This window comes from Thalassophryne amazonica, chromosome 1 (assembly GCF_902500255.1).
Source record: "Thalassophryne amazonica chromosome 1, fThaAma1.1, whole genome shotgun sequence".
Classification (NCBI taxonomy): Eukaryota; Metazoa; Chordata; class Actinopteri; order Batrachoidiformes; family Batrachoididae; genus Thalassophryne; species Thalassophryne amazonica.
In genome coordinates this window covers 150,582,185-150,595,543 of record NC_047103.1, presented here as the reverse complement: position 1 = coordinate 150,595,543, position 13,359 = coordinate 150,582,185, and the positions used below count along the sequence as shown (strand labels likewise).

The 13,359-nt window shown below is 39.5% G+C and overlaps 1 long non-coding RNA gene across 1 annotated transcript; it reads right to left on the bottom strand.

The window, feature by feature from the left end:
• Positions 1-5,526: 5,526 nt before the first annotated feature.
• LOC117515496 lies at positions 5,527-12,132 on the bottom strand. Its single transcript, XR_004562172.1, has 3 exons — positions 12,119-12,132; positions 7,465-7,471; positions 5,527-5,648 (listed from the first exon to the last, which is right to left on the bottom strand). It is a non-coding gene; the product is annotated as an uncharacterized LOC117515496 (long non-coding RNA).
• Between the last annotated feature and the right edge of the window lie 1,227 nt (positions 12,133-13,359).

Below are 13,359 nucleotides of genomic sequence, written 5' to 3'. Positions count from 1 at the left end.
ATAAATTTCAGGGCAGAGCAGAGGAGGATCAATGGAAGTGACGAGTGACACGTGACAAAGAAGAGAAACATTTGTTCTGTGAGAGTTACAGAGAACAAAAACAGCAATAATGTGATGAACAAGTTCGCAGTGAAATAATCACCTGCCAGCAGAGATCTCAAACTGGCAGCTCGAGGGTCGGATACAGTTAAAAAATAAGAATCTTGTGGCCAACTAAGATACAGTCAGGTCCATAAGTATTTGGACAGAGACCAATTTTAGGAACGTACAAGATCCTCATCCACAATGGAATTGTAATGCCTCAGTGCCACGCAGCGCCACGGAATGGACTGCAAGCTAAGGTAAGCAGCTAACTGGATAATCAGTCTGCTCTTGGGAGATCTATTTTGTTCTGCCACATTAACATCACCAAAATCTCCGCCTTCTTCTGTTTTCTTTCCCTCTAAGTCTCAGTTGCTCCCACATAGCTTCAAATAACCGCTGACCTTTTCACAGCGCAGCCACCTTTCAGATCATTACAAAGGTAAATAAGAAAGCTCTAATCATAGCAAAATTAGTCCAATATCACACCACAAGGGTGTTATGGCACCTTTTTTGATGTTAGTGTGTTTTCCTCATATTGGAATTGATCACACACATACACACATAAAGGAATAATAATCATAAATCTTGGCCTAAAGGCTTTGAGCTCACACTGAGCTCACCTTTACAAAAGCGCTCCATGTGCCAAGCTGAAACTGGAAATGGAAAATGGCTTTCAAGTAAATTCCGCTTTGAATTTTCTTCTGTGGTCAAAGACGTAATCATGAAGGCAACACAGCAAGTGACTGTACAATATGTGTGACTGAAATGTGAAAGCGAGTTGCACCTCTTATACAATGTTCTTCCTTCAGGTTGTAATTTAAATGGGCAATATCTAAAGTTTTTTGTTTTATTTTTTTCCCACTACACTGCTAACAGCTTTGGGCTTGCAGATCAAAAATGCAGATGAGTGGATGTGTGGGTTAGTCGAGCTCAGTGAGATTTTGTAGACAATAACTTAAAAACATTATATACTATCATTTTGTAACTCACCATCTTAAAAGAGGACATAATAAAGAGGAAGCGATTAGTTTGTGCTGAACTTTGATGCATCAGGTCAACTGAAAAAGCACCTTTGTTTTGCCTATGTAATATCCTACAGACATGTCTGGCACTTACAAGCTGGTTAGTGGATGCTGAATGAGGAGTACGCCCTTTGCAGGCCATAAGGCCCTTTGGAGCTGGTGCTTATCCCCGGATACCATAGCATGAAGAGGATGACAGTCTACGACTCCCCCTGGATGGGACACCAGTCCAACACAGGTCCCTTCCTCAACCGAGGTTCGTACCCATTTACAGCTGAGACTGATGTCTTGTCAAAATACACAGGCAGGAAGTTTGACCGGCTGGACACTGGTTTGATAATGGAAAATTAGAAACAGCTACCTACCTTCACGTCATGTTAGCGTCAGATAGCATGCTAGCATTCACCTTTGCATGAACATCAGCTAACACGTAGGTGATCACAGGTAGAAAGATCCATGTCCAGTAAGTGGACAAATATGCAGTGAGCTATACGACAAAACAGGAAAGTAAAACGGGAATTTAAAAATTGACAGAATGTGTGGCTGAGGATGACATCAATACTTTTTGTCTGTACCGCAAATTAGTGATGGTAAATTTGAAACATTCTTTGGAACGTTTTGTTAATTTAGCAACACCTGTGTTTTGAGCTATTGTTCCAGAGTCTGTATCAAAAGGATGACATCATATGCTCTTGTAAATTAGGTCTCATTACATTACAAACCATTTCAAATGGTCCCGTTGATTTGTGCCCTTTGGTGTTGAAACATGATGGGGGGGTATGGTGGCCAAGTGGTCAGCGCCCTTTCTTCCAAAACAGAAAGTTCCTGGTTCAAGTCCACCTGTGTCCATTCTCCATATGATATGGAGTTGTGTTAAGAACGGCATCTGGCATAGAACATGCACCAAATCAACAAGCAGATCCTTATCCGATCTGTTGCGGCTACCCCATCCAATAAAGCACAATCTGAAAAAACTTAGTGTTGAAACATAACAATACACAAGGTAATGAAATACAACCCCAAATCAGAAAAGTTGCAACAATATGAAAAAAACAGGGATTCTTTCATTTACATTGACTTCTATTTCATTGCAGACTGTATGAACCCAATATATTTTTTGTGTTTCAGGACTGCAAAACATTCCAAAAGGTTTTAGAGCAAGTAATTTTGGAGCTAGTAATGAGGTCGGAAAAATTTGATAATGATATTATTTTACTAAAGAGATGTCAACACAAAAGTATAAAAGCAGTATTCACAAAAGCCTGAGTCGTTGAGAAGCAAAGATGGCAGAGGATCTCTAGTTCGTCAACAAATGTGTGAAAAAATGAAGGAAATGTTTAAAAACAATGTTTCTCAAAGAAAGCTTGGAAGGGATTTGCATATTTGTCCTGTGCAGTGCATAATAGCATTAAAAGATTCAAGGAATCTGGAGGAATTTCAGTGCATAAAGGGAAAGGGCACCAACCTAAGATGAACACCCATGATCTCCAATCCCTCAGATAGTACTGTATCAAGAACTGTCATTCATCAATAGCTGATATAACCACATGAGCAAAGGGTACTTTGGGAACATTTGTCAAGCACCACTTCTTACTTCTTATTAGACTACTATTTACTTCTCTGGGCTCAAAGAAATCTGGATTGTACCATCACACAGCAAAAACATGTATTGTGGTCAGATGAATCAGTATTCAAATCTTTTTTGGAAGAAAATTGACACCATGTGCACCAGACTGAAGATGAAAATTACCATTCAGACTGTATTAGCAAGAAGTCCAAACCCTAGATTCTATCATGGTATGGTGTTTTGTGTCAGTCCCACTGGCAAAGGTAAGTCACACTTTTATGATGGCAGCTTTAATGCAGAAAGTACACATTACAAAGGCATGGCTGTAGAGAAAAAGGATACTGCTACTGGACTGGCTTGCCTGCAGTCCTAACCTGTCCCCAACAGAGAATGTGTGTAAAATTTTAAAGAGTCCCATCATTTTTTGGGAATGTTTTGTTAGCCTGAAATGCTAGATTGTGAAATGTATGAATAAATGAAACAATGTGTGAAAAATGTGTTTTGCATTTTCCATATTGTCCCAACTTTTTCTGATTTGGGTTGTAGGATTATAGTAATGAGTCTCATAAACAATGCTTAAATAACAAGAACAAAATCAGTAAAAGTTACATTATTTATGGAGGGGCTACAGTCAGCACAAGGTCGGTACTGTACGTCCACCTAGTATATATATTGCCCATGTTATTTAACTACACTTTGATGTTCTGACCATGGGTTTTGTGGTCAAAACTAAACAATTTTTTTCAGACTGCTGGTCTACCTACTGCTTCCTGCTTCTGGTTTGTCACTTCTCAAATCACCAGCATGGGAGACAATAAGAAGAAGAGGAAAATCAGGAGTAGAAGAGAAATGTGCCAGACAATGGAAGGGACCATTAGGAATACCTGGTAGAGGTTAGAAAGATATGTAAATGAGCTGTCTGTGTTGCCCTGTTCAGTGGGGATGTGGATGACAGGGTGTGGCGTGGCGCTCCAGAAAAGCTGTAACCATTAGTAGACCTGCTGATGTTGACTTCCATTACTGAAACTTGTGGCAGGATGCAGCCATGACTAATAGAGTGCAAACTGGCTAATGCTGCAAAAAACAGCATGGACACCTGCAGCAGGCAGGGTCGGGGATACACATTGTTGGATGGGAATACACAAATCAAGGTTTTCTACAAGTGTTTCTTTTGTGGTTTTCTGTACATTAAATGAAGACACTACCCCTGCTGGATAAATTAACCCCTACACAGCTAAGAAGACATGATTGTCTCCATATGTCACCTGTGAAGAGGGAAACAGATGAAAATGAAAGTGGTGCATCATCAGCATACACTCGCACTCACTGGATTTCTCTTCACGATGGTGGTTAATTAAAGTCTTGCTGCTGGAGTTTGTGGCATTTTCTGTCTTTCTTATTAACCTTTGCAATAAAAAAGGTATTTCAGGATAAAAAAAAATGGTGTGTTTAAGGACGGCTAATGATGTTTATATAAAACAGAAGCTAAATATGATGGAAGGTTGGGCACTGCAAATGGACAGATTTGATCTATGATGTTGACTTGCTCCTAGTTATTAGAGGGTGATAATGTCATAAGTACTTTTATGTTCATTTAATTACTGACAAAAACCATAAAGACTTCAGGAAAATGATGCTGTGAGCTGTCAAGGATTTCACCATTTTAATTTCCTGTGCTTTCAGTTAAAATCATTATAGAAACTTTGCATTATTTATTACTACACTTGAAAAATGTCAGCTACCTATTTTACAAACACTACCCAATCTAGAGCCTATGGATCCCTACAGGCACCACACTAGTTATAATATTTTTGCTATTATTATATTATGCTACTTAACTTCTTGCTAAATAAATAAGGTTCTAATGCTTCAAATACATAGAGCACTTTTTAGAGCAAAGACAAACATTAGAATATGTAACAACAGAGCAGCTATCAGTAATATTTAGAGTGTTTTATTATTTTGAAGTGTAAAACATTTGATATGCATTCTCATAGTTGTGGCTTGTAACATTGGTTTAAAATTTTGCACAGATCTTTGAAGGATATGTCGAAATGAAATATATTTTCTCAGCTTTCTGTTTCAAGATGACAGATTAAAGTTGTGCCATGGCATGTTGCCATGGCAATGACTCCAGAGCAGTCAGGCTCCCCCACATCCTGGTCCGTGAAATGTGAAATATGAACTTCCCCAGGGCGTTTCATCTCCCATCGGCTTTGATTCAGTCCAAAGCATTACTGGAGAAAGTGACTTGTTTTTGTGACAATTTTATTATTCATCCTCTTTGTGTTTTGTAGCTGAGCGCATATTCACAGTCCAGCCCGTCGATCCCAGAAATTGTTTAAAATTTCAGCGAAGGCAACATTATTCTTCAGAAATATGAATTTGTTTCTTTCCGCAGACGTGCTCTTAGTCACACATGACAAAATAACACTCATATATTCTTCCTATTATGTTTATTTTTAAATGATAAACATCTGACATGGAAAACATTACACATATATTCACAAACCAAACTGTCACATCTGAGATACAGCGGAATCAAAACAGCAGACATCAGCAGACAACAGACTCTCTCTGGAATTAAGACCATTTTCTACAATCCAACAGTTACACTACATATTTGATATTATCACATTGTAACACAAGCAGGTGCCAGATGTGGTTAAAGTAAAAAAAAAAAAAAAAAACATCTGGCAATGTATAGACCGCTGTGGTAAACATTCACGAGCATGTAGACGCACAAATGCACAGATGACCTTGCCATCAGGAGAAACATTTCCAATGCAAATAAGAGCTAAATATATGATTTTATCACCTTGGTGATGCGTTTGCTATTCACCTCAGCATTTCTTGCTGCTTTTTTTTTTTGGTTTCTTCCTGGAGCTGACAAATGTTAATACTTGAGAAGCTTCTTCAGAAGATCTTAAAAAAAATCATTTTGAAAAGAGCGACCCTACCCTCATCCGAGCTTCCTCTTATCCGTGACCTTTCAGGGTATTAAAATTTAATGATCTGTAACACAAAAACCGATAAAAGTGAGTTTCTTGTCAACTCTGAGTGTCTTGGTAAACCTCAGGTGCAACACCCAGAGGTAAAAATATATAAATCTCATTCTTTGCATGCCTGAGACAAAAGTACAAAATTCCCTCTTTGCAAGATGAATTATTCTGCAGGAGAACGAAATAAAAATCCAGCTGGGGCATATTTCACTCACAGCTGTCTTCCAAGAAGAAATAATTGAGAAATCACCTCTTGTAATCTACCTGTGAGTATTTTCTCAGTATTTGCTGCTGGGTTTGAACATCCTGCAAGTCCCAGATATCAGCTTTGAAGAACTGAGAAAACCAAGCCTTGTTTTGAGTATTTTTTATTAAGGCTCTGCAAGCCAAAAGTGTGTCCATGTAATCCTTCAACTAAAGTTAAAATGTGCAAATGCCCTCAAATGGAGTTGCAGGGGGAATAAAATCTTAGACTATTTGTTGCTGCATCACCTGCCTGAGTCTGGCCAAAAACACAGTATGAACAGGTCATCACACTAATTTAAAGGGGTCATATGTACAATATAGATCACCACATCTTGAAAACAAGATATTAAAAAAAATTGGTAACACAAAATATCCCACATACCCTTACATGTTCCCTTAAAAAAATAAATAAGTAAAATTTGCAACTGTAAGAAATATCCTATTTTTATGTTGCTTTAAATAAAAAGGAAGTGATGTGTGTACTTTCCACACCCACTTTCTCTCCACAGAGGTGTTGTCCCTCCTCTAAATTTTATGAGCAACAAATAGGGCAAATGCACTCAATAGGCATGCCTCAAAAATCAAGCAGGAAATTAGTTAGATGAGGATTTCTGCAGCATACCCTGATTCCCAATATGCAATATGTACTAACATCATATCGGAACGTATTACCCTACTGTAGTTTGCACTAGCACATAGTAGAACACCATTCTGACATACTACACCACCAGCTTACCTATCCTTTCACCTGAATGTTTATAGATGCCACATATACCCCCATAATCCATGAAAATTACATTTTGCAACAACAGACTTTTTTTAAACGGTTATTGGTGTATATTTTGCACAATGTCACAACCCTTTGGACGCTGCTACATGTATGTCCACAAGCTTCTTCGAATTTCACCAGGAAGTTCTTCCTCATGGGACAGCTTTGTGTTGTTTATGTTTATGTTTATTAGGAACCCCATTATCTTTAGCAGCGTGCTGCCTCAGCTACTCTTCCTGGGGTCATTTAATATCATTTACAATTCACAGACAGATCTTTGCAAACAATTGTAGTTCCAAGAAAATCTTAAGTGCTGTACTCAAATAATTTGAATACATAACAATGACAAAGTAAGTAAGTCCCTTCGGCTGCTCCCTTGTTTGCGCTTGGGGTCGCCACAGCAAATCCAAGGTGGATCTGCATGTTGAATTGGTACAGGTTTTACGCCGGATGCCCTTCCTGATGCAACTCCACATTACATGGAGAAATGTGGCAGGGGTGGGATTTGAACCCGAAGCCTTCTGAACTGAAACCAAGCGCATTAACCACTTGGCCACCACCCCTCAACAATGACAAAGTACAAATGAATATCAATAATAATACATTTTCAGTTGCATTTTCAGTTTCAGTCATGCTTATTTCTACTGAAAGGCAACTTTTGGAAAAACATAAAAGGTGTTTGTGTTGTAATGATGCTTCTTAAATAATTTGTTAATTATACCAGCATCTGTTCTTTACCCAAAACCAAGACAGTTGTTTATGCATTTTAGCCACATTTGTTCTATAAGAACATTTTAGAGCCACTCGTGCAGCTTTGTTTTGCACCAACTGCAACTTTTTAGTAGTGTGCAAAGAAGTATTCGACCACACAACCGAACAGTAATCCAAATGTGATAGAACTAGACTTTGAATAGTAAATTGGATAATATGTTTCCGTAAATATTCTGAACATCTTTTAATGACTGCAACGCTGCGACCCATTTTGGAAACAACATTATTAGTTTGATTGTCCCAGGACAATTTGCTATCAATAAGAACCCCTAACAGCTTAACTTTCTCTAACTCAGGGGTGGGCAATTAATTTTTACAAGGGGCCACATAGGGAACCTGAATTATGTCCGAGGGCCACACCATCGATAACTCGGCTGTCTCCATTACAAATTTTACAAATAATTACCTATTTAATAGCTTTTATGGGTAATTTTTATTCTTGTAATAATATGTCAATATTTAAATATACCTAAATAAGCCTCTCTAATGATTTGCAACACACAAGCTTGACATTTTTAATATATGTAATAATAATGACAGACCTCATGAGGGCCGGACAGAGACATGCAAAGGGCCGCATGTGGCCCCCGGGCTGCAGTTTGCCCAGGTCTGCTCTAACTGTTCAATAGCCACCTGTTTTATATTAAGATTAACCTGAGGTTTTTCTTTTATGGAGTAGTTATTACCAATTACAATACTTAGTTTTTTTCAGAATTTAGAATAAGTTTATTACTTTCTGGTGGCTGTGTAATGGGGCAGTTCATATTCGTGCATCACTTCATTTTAGTGCCAAAAGGATCAAAAATTGTTTGCAGGTGTTGCAACTAAACAGTCTAATGAAGTTTTATGTTTCACATCTTGTGCGATGTCTGCAGCACTGAATGTGATTCTTGTTGACAGAAGGAGAGATGAGAGCAAAACCGACTGCGTGCATGGTCCCATGTCTCGGTCTCATTTCCACTTCAATTTGCATCAGGCATTGTTCTCAGACAGGACCGTATTTGATTTCTCACCCCAGAGGGGGTATTTGTCTCTTGTTTTTTTTTAGGAGACAAACATTCAATGTTAAGGTAAAAAATAGTCTTTTTTTTTTTTTTTTTTTTTTTTTAGACTGGAGACATTCATGCAGCACCTAGCAGTAACCAGTGGAAACCAGCTGCTGATTTCACTCCTTCTTAATAAAGGCTAAATGTGGGCTGCATTTCTACATATATACATTTATACCTTGTTTGCACTCGGGGTCGCCACAGAAAATCCAAGGTGGATCTGCATGTTGAATTGGCACAGGTTTTACGCCGGATGCCCTTCCTGACGCAACTCCACATTACATGGAGAAATGTGGGAGGGGTGGGATTTGAACCCGGAACCTTCTGCACTGAAACCAAGCGCATTAACCACTTGGCCAACGCGCAATAGCGCGTAACAGCACATCAGCAACAGCGCATTGAGATCGCTACAGTTTTTCAGAAGAACTTTGTGACTGCATGCATAGTTGTGCTCTGTGCCATGGAGTGGCGCACATGCCCAATTGCGCTGTGTTTGCGCTTGTGATGGAGGGCTGTATGTGGGGTTAATCTACTGTCTCGTGTCGTTTCTCAGATCAGTTGTTGGTTTGGTTTTGTGGTATGCAGATCACTTGACCGAGGGTCTATACGTTTAAATAAAAATTAAAAAAATACTGTCACCACTCTTTAATCTTACTCAGTCAGTCTCTTACAACGGTGTAGCCTAAATACATGAGCTTTCCAGGAGCGCACCCAATTCATTACGCACGCTCAGAGGCACATCGAATGAACATTTTGGTCTGAAATTGCAGAGGGATCCCAAGTGCATTTTTAACTTAATTGAATTTTTTTCCAGGAAAAGGCTGGGAAATCCTACCTGGACCTTTGACAGTGATTAAGTGATCACTTGCTGTAGTTCAGTAACACTTGAGAAACTTTGTCATCAAATCTTTAAACCAGTGTTCATGTAGTTCAGAAGGAAGAATGTTTTTTTTTTGGGGGGGGGGGGGGGGGATAATTTGACATCAAAATAAAGACTAAACTGTGACAGTGGCAGCTTGTTGGTGGTAAATTTGCTTCTTCTTTTTCTCCTTCAATATACAGTGAGGAAAATAAGTATTTGAACACCCTGCGATTTTGCAAGTTCTCCCACTTAGAAATCATGGAGGGGTCTGAAATTTTCAGCTTAGGTGCATGTCCACTGTGAGAGACATAATCTAAAAAAAAAATTCGGAAATCACAATGTATGATTTTTTTTATAATTTATTTGTATGTTACTGCTGCAAATAAATTTGAACACCTGTGAAAATCAATGTTAATATTTGGTACAGTAGCCTTTGTTTGCAATTACAGAGGTCAAATGTTTCCTGTAGTTTTTCACCAGGTTTTCACACACTGCAGCAGGGATTTTGGTCCACTCCTCCATACAGATCTTCTCTAGATCTTTCAGGTTTGGAGTTTCAGCTCCCACCAAAGATTTTCTATTGAGTTCAGGTCTGGAGACTGACCAGGCCACTCCAGGACCTTGAAATGCTTCTTACGGAACCCCTCCCTAGTTGCCCTGGCTGTGTGTTTGGGGTCATTGTCATGCTGGAAGACCCAGCCATGACCCATCTTCAATGCTCTTATTGAGGGAAGGAGGTTGTTTGCCAAAATCTTGCAATAGATGACCCCATCCATCCTCCCTTCAATACGGTGCAGTCATCCTGTCCCCTTTGCGAAAGAGTCATAAGTTGTTGTCTTCTACCAAGCTGCTTGCCTGTTGTCCTGTAGTCCATCCCAGCCTTGTGCAGGTCTACAGTTTTGTCCCTGGTGTCCTTAGACAGCTCTTTGTTCTTGGCTATGGTGGACAGGTTGGAGTGGGACTGATTGAGTGTGTGAACAGGTGTCCTTTATACAGGTAACAAGTTCAAACAGGTGCAATTAATACAGGTAAAGAGTGCAGAATAAGAGGACTTCTTAAAGAAAAATTAACAGGTCTGTGAGAGCCAGAATTCTTGCTGTTGGTAGGTGTTCAAATACTTATTTGCAGCAGTAACATACAAATAAATTATTAAAAAAAAATCATACATTGTGATTTCTGGACTTTTTTTTTAGATTATGTCTCTCACAGTGGACATGCACCTAAGATGAAAATTTCAGACCCCTCCATGATTTCTAAGTGGGAGAACTTGTAAAATTGCAGGGTGTTCAAATACTTATTTTCCTCACTGTACAAAACATTTAGGTCAGTAAAAAAAAAGGTTGTGAAAGGACACTAAGTGCTGCTAAACCTGACATCACTTTGCCCTCTCTTACTTAAAGTACATGAAGTCGAAGCCGCCGGAGCTGTAAGAGTGCTTACATACCATCAGCGTCTTGGTAAACTGTAAAGCGCTCCCGGATGGCACTTGTGCCTGCAAATCTCAGCTGTCACCCACACACCATTGTCATTCATGTATTCATACGCCTCTGCACTGAAAAAAAAAGAAGAAAGGGGGTTGTGGGTAGGTGGGCCTGTCAGGGACAGGATGAAAAAATTGACCGTGTACATAAAAGGAGCGGGATATGACATGACAACATTATGCTGTCAGGACTGTAGGTACAAAGCTGTTACATCACGCTGCTTTTTTCTGTCCTACTGAGACCAACATACATTTTTCATCACATGAGGATATTCAATTATTCATTACAACTCTAAGTTGTCCAGATTTTGGCGTCAATCACTGTGAAAAGAATAAATTTAAGACATATTAATGAGCATCGATTAATTTTACAATCGTGATATTTACTATCTGTGTCAATATGTCATGTTGGTTGGCGACGGATCCAACGCAGCTGCCAAGATCACACTTTCATCTATGTTTGTGCATGTATAACACAATGGCATTTAAAGGTCAGCGTGGGCATCTAGCACATGGCATTAGTGGAGCCATCTATAAGAAGGTAAAGCTGTGATTGGTGTGCTGCAGGAGAGGGTTCCTGAGAAGCTCCTCGTTAGCGGAGAAAGCGTACATGGGAAATGCTTGGTCGGCTGTAATTGGCTGCTGCACTGCAGAGAAAGAGGGTGGGCGAGCATAAAAGATGCCACGATGATAATTGAGCAGTGGAGGGGGCGCTTGTTTAAAACAATTTTCTGTGTAGCGGCTGAAAGGCAACAACACGCAGCCTTCCATGAGCAGACAGTGTTCCTGTTTCTCATAATTTTGCAGCAACTGCAAAGATTTAATTTCTGCCAGTGGGCTGGTTTGATCTCGGTTTTGTTCCACTGCAATCAAGACACCTAAATGCAGAAACTTTCTTTTTCCAGTGCACAGTGAAATATTGCATTCTTTCATTTCATTCGCCATCATGCACCCAGTGGTGCAAAAAAATTAAAGTGACATGTGACAGATTGGAGAGTGACTTCATCGAGAAGCAGCTACTGACATCACTCAGTAAACAATGCCATAATAAGTAGTGACAGCGGTTATTTTTTCTGCATGACGACGGCAAAGTAAAAAATAATAACACAATAAATTCAACTAATATGGACATACTGAATGTCAGAAAGTTGCCACCACTGTCACTATTTGGCTACATATGAACATAACTGACTATTAGGTAGAGAGGGATACCTAATGTATGACAACACACACACACACACACACACACACACACACACACACACACACACACACACATAGATAGATAGATAAAGTGGCAAGCGGGTGTGGGTGTAAATATTTGCATAAAATTACTTTGTCTGGACAAATGTTTAACAGAAACGCTGACAACACTCCTTCAGCCATATTTATGAATGGACAGAGGAGGATTCGTGGTTAGAGCCATCTGTCTGGCAGTTCTGTGATCACATCTGTCAGTTAACGGTAAAAGCTAAAATCGTGTTTGCTGTTCAGAAACACATGCAGACAACTTGAGTCACAGTTTTAGTTGCACTCAACACCATCAAGTCAAGTCTGGGAGCATGTGCTAGTGCCACATGTTGCCACACCATAGAAATGACTTGGGTCCTGGATGGCAACCATCCTTGCAGACAACCAGTCCATCCCAATGTGTCAAAAGTGACCTTTTATTTGTCACAGTCAGGTGAAATATGGGCATCTCCTTGGATTTTTCCAGTTCTCCCTATGTTTATCCTCCGTGTTGCGTTTTCCCCCCTCACAATCTCCTGGACAAGAAGCAGGCACTCTAAAGCCATCGTGGAACTTGCACAAAATTGATCCCTGCACTGGCATGCACTCTTGCTTACCAATGAGAAAAAATTGAAATGTTCAAAATTTCTGGCACACATAAATCTCGTGCCACTTGCGTGAACTAGTCATGAACATTGCACAACCTATTTGCAAACACTGTGTGCACGCAGGGCATCTGAACCTGAAATTAGATTATGACAAGATGTTACATCTATAATAAACATAACTTTACAGATACATTATCTAACTCATAAGAAGGACTGTTTTACCAATCCGCTACAATATATATTATAAATAATTACCTTTGAGACAAGATTCCAAATGCGTTCTCCACCACACGATGAGCACGAGACAACCTGCCGCTGTAAATAATTTCTCTGTGATTCTGGGAGCAATGAGAGAATGGTTTCAACAGCCAAGTTCTGAGAGCAAATTCATCATCAGCTACAAAATGATTATTTTATATAAGATGGCGTTAAGCGGGACAAATTGGGATGCATTGGCATGACGAATTGCACAGTAGTGCGGGGATCAAATTTGTGCAAGTGCCAAGGTGTCTTAAGCATGAGGCTAAAACCCATGACCATAAACACATCTATCACTAGAGCATCTTTTGGTGTTGGGAGTGATGTTTCCTGACTACATATTCACAGCACTCCAGCTTGCCTCTGTCACATACACATATAGGTACTTACATACCGCCACAATTTTATTTATTT